Raw genomic sequence first — 6449 nt, 5'->3', positions numbered from 1 at the left:
AACTTCGCAAAATACATTTAAACTCACTTTTTTCACAATTCCTGACATTTAATCCTAGTAAAAATTCCCTTTCTTAGGTCAGTTAGGATCACCACTTTATTTTAAGAATGTGAAATGTCAGAATAAAAGTAGAGAGAATGATTTATTTCAGCTTTTATTTCTTCCATCACATTCCCAGTGGGTCAGAAGTTTACATACACTCAATTAGTATTTGGTAGCATTGCCTTTAAATTGTTTAACTTGGGTCAAACGTTTCGGGTAGCCTTCCACAAGTTTCCCACAATAAGTTGGGTGAATTTTGGCCCATTCCTCCTGACAGAGCTGGTGTAACTGAGTCAGGTTTGTAGACCTCCTTGCTCACACAAGCTTTTTCAGTTCTGCCCACAAATGTTCTATGGGATTGAGGTCAGGGCTTTGTGATGGCCACTCCAATACCTTGACTTTGTTGTCCTTAAGCCATTTTGCCACAACTTTGGAAGAATGCTTGGGGTCATTGTCCATTTGGAAGACCCATTTGTGACCAAGCTTTAACTTCCTGACTCATGTCTTGAGATTTTGCTTCAATATATCCACATAATGTTCCTCCTCATGATGCCATCTATTTTGTGAAGTGCACCAGTCCCTCCTGCAGCAAAGCACCCCAACAACATGATGCAGCGGATCATGAGAACGCCGGTCTATGCGGAGGTGCGCACGCACAGTCCGGTGCGAGCGATTCCGGCCCCTCGCAAGTGCCGTGCTAGAGTGGGCGTGCAGCCTGGAAGGAGTATGCCTGCGCAGCGCATCTGGCCACCGGTGCGCCTCCTAGGCCCAGGCTACCCTGCGCCTGCTCTACGCACGGCAGCCATCAGGCCTCTGCACAGTCCAGTTCGCCCTGTGCCAGCACTCCGCCCGTGCAGGGCTACTGTGACTACCCAGCCAGTATGGGTGGTGCAGGCTGTGCGCTCCAGACCTCCAGTGCTGGTTCATGGCCCGGTGTATCCAGTTCCTGCTCCTCGTACTAGCCTCAAGGTGCGTGTCCCTAGTCCAGAGCTTCCGATGACAGTACCCCGTCCAGAGCTTCCGGCGACAGTACCCCGTCCAGAGCTTCCGATGACAGTACCCCGTCCAGAGCTTCCGGCGACAGTACCCCGTCCAGAGCTTCCGGCGACAGTACCCCGTCCAGAGCTTCCGGCGACAGTTCCCCGTCCAGTGCTTCCGGCGACGTCCTACAGTCCGGAGCCAAGAGAGACGGCCTACAGTCTGGAACCGAGAGAGACGGCCTACAGTCTGGAACCGAGAGAGACGACCTACAGTCCGGAACCGAGAGAGACGGCCTACAGTCCGGAACCGAGAGAGACGGCCTACAGTCCGGAACCGAGAGAGACGCCCTACAGTCCGGAACCGGCGCGGCCAGAGTCGCCCGCCAGTCCGAGGTCTCCAGCGATGCGCATCAACCCGAGGTCTCCAGCGACGCGCCTTAGCCCTGAGCCTTCAGCGGGGGTGGACAGGTTAGGTTGGGGACTAAGCCTGAGCCACCTCCATAGTAGGAGGATTGGGGAGGGGGGGTGTAGCACAAGAACCGTCGGTGACGGTGGCCACCCTTCCTTCCCTCCCTTTAGTTTGGGTTTATTTTTGTGTTTTTTATGTTTAGGTGCATCCGGGGTCTGCACCTTTGGGGGGGGTACTGTCACGTCCTGACCAGTATAAGGGGTTATTTGTTATTGTATTTTGGTCAGGACATGGCAGGGGTGTGTTTGTTTTGTGTTGTCGGGGTTTTTGGGTAGTGTTCTATGTTTTGCATTTCTATGTTCTATTTTCAAGTTATTCTATTTCTATGTTTAGTTTATTGTTTTGACCTTCAATTGGAGGCAGCTGTTCCTCGTTGCCTCTAATTGAAGGTCCTATTTAGTAGGGGTGTTTTTCTATGGGTTTTGTGGGTAGTTGTTTCTTGTTTAGCTGTCGGCAAGTTGAGAACAAGTTCTCATTTACAACTGCAACCTGGCCAAGATAAAGCAAAGCAGTTCGACAACATACAACAACAACAGAGTTACACATGGAGTAAAACAAACATACAGTCAATAATACAGTAGAAAAATAAGTCTATATACAATGTGAGCAAATGAGGTGAGATAAGGGAGGTAAAGGCAAAAAGGCCATGGTGGCAAAGTAAATACAATATAGCAAGTAAAACACTGGAATGGTAGATTTGTAGTAGAAGAAAGTGCAAAGTAGAAATATATATAATATGGTGCAAAGGAGCAAAATAAATAAATAAATAAATACAGTAGAGGAAGAGGTAGTTGTTTGGGCTAAATTATAGATGGGCTATGTACAGGTGCAGTGATCTGTGAGCTGCTCTGATAGCTGGTGCTTAAAGCTAGTGAGGGAGATAAGTGTTTCCAGTTTCAGAGATTTTTGTAGTTTGTTCCAGTCATTGGCAGCAGAGAACTGGAAGGAAAGGCGACCAAAGGAGGAGTTGGCTTTGGGGGTGACCAGAGAGATATACCTGCTGGAGCGCGTGCTACAGGTGGGTGCTGCTATGGTGACCAGAGAGATATACCTGCTGGAGCACGTGCTACAGGTGGGTGCTGCTATGGTGACCAGTGAGCTGAGATAAGGGGGGACTTTACCTAGCAGGGTCTTGTAGATGACCTGGAGCCAGTGGGTTTGGCGACGAGTATGAAGCGAGGGCCAGCCAACGAGAGCGTACAGGTCGCAGTGGTGGGTAGTATATGGGGCTTTGGTGACAAAACGGATGGCACTGTGATAGACTGCATCCAATTTGTTGAGTAGAGTGTTGGAGGCTATTTTGTAAATGACATCGCCAAAGTCGAGGATCGGTAGGATGGTCAGTTTTACGAGGGTATTTTTGGCAGCATGAGTGAAGGACGCTTTGTTGCAAAATAGGAAGCCAATTCTAGATTTAACTTTGGATTGGAGATGCTTAATGTGAGTCTGGAAGGAGAGTTTACAGTCTAACCAGACACCTAGGTATTTGTAGTTGTCCACATATTCTAAGTCAGAACCGTCCAGAGTAGTGATGCTGGACGGGCGAGCAGGTGTAGGCAGCGATCGGTTGAAGAGCATGCATTTAGTTTTACTTGTATTTAGGAGCAGTTGGAGACCACGGAAGGAGAGTTGTATGGCATTGAAGCTCGTCTCGAGGGTTGTTAACACAGTGTCCAAAGAGGGGCCAGAAGTATACAGAATGGTGTCATCTGCATAGAGGTGGATCAGAGAATCACCAGCAGCAAGAGCGATGTCATTGATGTATACAGAGAAAAGAGTCGGCCCAAGAATTGAACCCTGTGGCAACCCCATAGACACTGCCAGAGGTCCGGACAACAGGCCCTCCGATTTGATACACTGAACTCTATCAGAAAAGTAGTTGGTGAACCAGGCGAGGCAGTCATTATAGAAACCAAGGCTGTTGAGTCTGCCAATGAGGATGTGGTGATTGACAGAGTCGAAAGCTTTGGCCAGGTCAATGAATACAGCAGCACACTATTGTTTCTTATCGATGGCGGTTACGATATCGTTTAGGACCTTGAGGGTGGCTGAGGTGCACCCATGACCAGCTCTGAAACCAGATTGCATAGCGGAGAAGGTGCGGTGGAATTCGAAATGGTCGGTAATCTGTTTGTTGACTTGGCTTTCGAAGACCTTAGAAAGGCAGGGTAGGATAGATATAGGTCTGTAGAAGTTTGGGTCAAGAGTGTCCCCTCCTTTGAAGAGGGGGATGACAACAGCTGCTTTCCAGTCTTTGGGAATAGATAGTAAAAGGAGCAGGTATCTGGGGGCGATAAAATAGCTTCGGGGTATAATGTACAGACAATGGTACGGCAGGATGTGAATACAGTGGAGGTAAACCTAGGCATTGAGTGATGATGAGAGAGATATTGTCTCTAGAAACATCATTAAAACCAGAAGATGTCATAGCATGTGTGGGTGGAGGAACTGAAAGGCTGGATGACCTTTTCTCCTTCTGTCTGTCTCTCTTCCTCATCTCTCCCTCTGTCTGTCTCTCGTATATATGTCTCTCCCTCTGTCTGTCTCTCTTCCTCATGTCTCTCCCTGTCTGTCTCTCGTCCTCATCTCTCTCTCTCTCTCTCTCTCTCTCTCTCTCTCTCTCTCTCTCTCTCTCTCTCTCTCTCTACCTCTCTACCTCCCTCTCTCTCTCTCTCTACCTCTCTCTCTCTACCTCTCTCTCTCTACACCTCTCTCTCTCTACCTCCCTCTCTCCATACTGTGTCTGGTGGGCCCTGCTCTACCCCTACCTCTCACTCTACCTCTCTACCTCTCTCTCTCTCTCTCTCTCTCTCTCTCTCTCTCTCTCTCTACCTCTCTCTCTACCTCTCTCTCTCTACGTCTCTCTCTCTCTCTACCTCTCCCTCTCTCTCTACCTCTCTCTCTCTACCTCTCTCTCTACCTCTCTCTCTCTCTACCTCTCTCTCTCTACCCTCTCTCTCTAACTCTCTCTCTACCTCTCTCTCCATACTGTGTCTGGTGGGCCCTGCTCTACCCCTAACTCTCTCTCGCTCTCTCTACCTCTCTCTCTCCTCTACCTCTCCCCTCTCCTCTCCTCTCTCCTCCATTCTACCTCTCTCCTCTCCTCTCTACCTCCCTCTCTCTCTCTCTCTCTCTCCTCTCTCTACCTCCCCTCTCTCTCTACCTCTCCCTCTCTCTACCTCTACCTCTCTCTCTACCTCTCTCTACCTCTCTCTCTCTACCTCTCTCTACCTCCCTCTCTCTCTCTCTCTCTCTCTCTCTTCCTCTCTCTACCTCTCTCCATACTGTGTCTGGTGGGCCCTGCTCTACCCCTAACTCTCTCTACCTCTCTCTACCTCTCTCTCTCTACCTCTCTCTACCTCCTCTCTCTCTCTCTCTCTACCTCTCTCTACCTCTCTCTCTCTACCTCTCTCTACCTCCCTCTCTCTCTCTCTCTCTCTCTCTCTCTCTCTACCTCTCTCTACCTCTCTCTCTACATACTGTGTCTGGTGGGCCCTGCTCTACCCTTAACTCTCTCTCGCTCTCTCTACCTCTCTCTCTCTCTCTCTACCTCTCTCTACCTCTCTCTCTCTCTCTCTCTCTCTACCTCTCTCTCTCTCTCTACTCTCCTCTCTCTCTACTCTACCTCTCTCTCTCTCTCTCTCTCTCTACCTCCCTCTCTCTCTCTCTCTCTCTCTCTCTCTCTACCTCTCTCTACCTCTCTCTCTCCATACTGTGTCTGGTGGGCCCTGCTCTACCCCTAACTCTCTCTACCTCTCTCTCCTCTCCTCTCTCTACCCTCTCTCTCTACCTCTACCTCTCTCTCTACCTCTCTCTCTCTCTCTCTCTCTCTACCTCTCCCTCTCTCTACCTCTACCTCTCTCTCTACCTCTCTCTACCTCTCTCTCTCTCTCTCTACCTACCTCTCTCTCTCTCTCTCTACCTCTCTCTCTCTCTCCCTCTCTCCCTACTCCTCTCTCTCCTCTCTCTCTACTCCTCTACCTACCTCCTCTCTACCTCTCTCTACCTCTCTCCCTCTCTCTCTCTCACCTCTCTCTACCTCTCTCTCTCTACCTCTCTCTACCTCCCTCTCTCTCTCTCTCTCTCTCTCTCTCTTCCTCTCTCTACCTCTCTCCATACTGTGTCTGGTGGGCCCTGCTCTACCCCTAACTCTCTCTACCTCTCTCTACCTCTCTCTCTCTACCTCTCTCTACCCTCCCTCTCTCTCTCTCTCTCTCTCTACCTATCTCTACCTCTCTCTCTACATACTGTGTCTGGTGGGCCCTGCTCTACCCCTAACTCTCTCTACCTCTCTCTACCTCTCTCTCTCTACCTCTCTCTACCTCTCTCTCTCTCTCTCTCTCTCTCTACCTATCTCTACCTCTCTCTCTACATACTGTGTCTGGTGGGCCCTGCTCTACCCCTAACTCTAACCCTAGTGGCTTTATAATCCTGCTTTGTGTCTTCAGCCAGGCAATCAGCCCTATCTAACAGCACCACACACCAGATAACAGCTCTATGCAAATGTCTGTGTGTGTGTGTGTGTGTGTGTGTGTGTGTGTGTGTGTGTGTGTGTGTGTGTGTGTGTGTGTGTGTCAGGAAGGAAAGGAGACGGAAAGAACAGTTGTTTCTACACACACACACACACACACACACACACACACACACACACACACACACACACACACACACACAGACTGAGGAGGAGATTTAAACTACGAACTGTCACCTACCACACACACACACACACACACACACACACACACACACACACACACACACACGGTTACCCACAGGCGTTTCCTCTTCTCTTAATTTGGAGTGTATGACTCAGAAAGTCACTTCCCACTTCCTCCTTCTACTGCAGATGTCAAGACTCAGTTCAATGTAAAGGGCTTTATTGGCCTAGGAAACATGTGTTTTACATCGCCAAAGCAAGTGAAATAGATAATAAACAAAAGTGAAATAAACAATAAAAA

Source organism: Salmo trutta, unplaced genomic scaffold, assembly GCF_901001165.1.
Source record: "Salmo trutta unplaced genomic scaffold, fSalTru1.1, whole genome shotgun sequence".
Taxonomy (NCBI): domain Eukaryota; kingdom Metazoa; phylum Chordata; class Actinopteri; order Salmoniformes; family Salmonidae; genus Salmo; species Salmo trutta.
Note: the sequence above shows the minus strand (reverse complement) of the source record.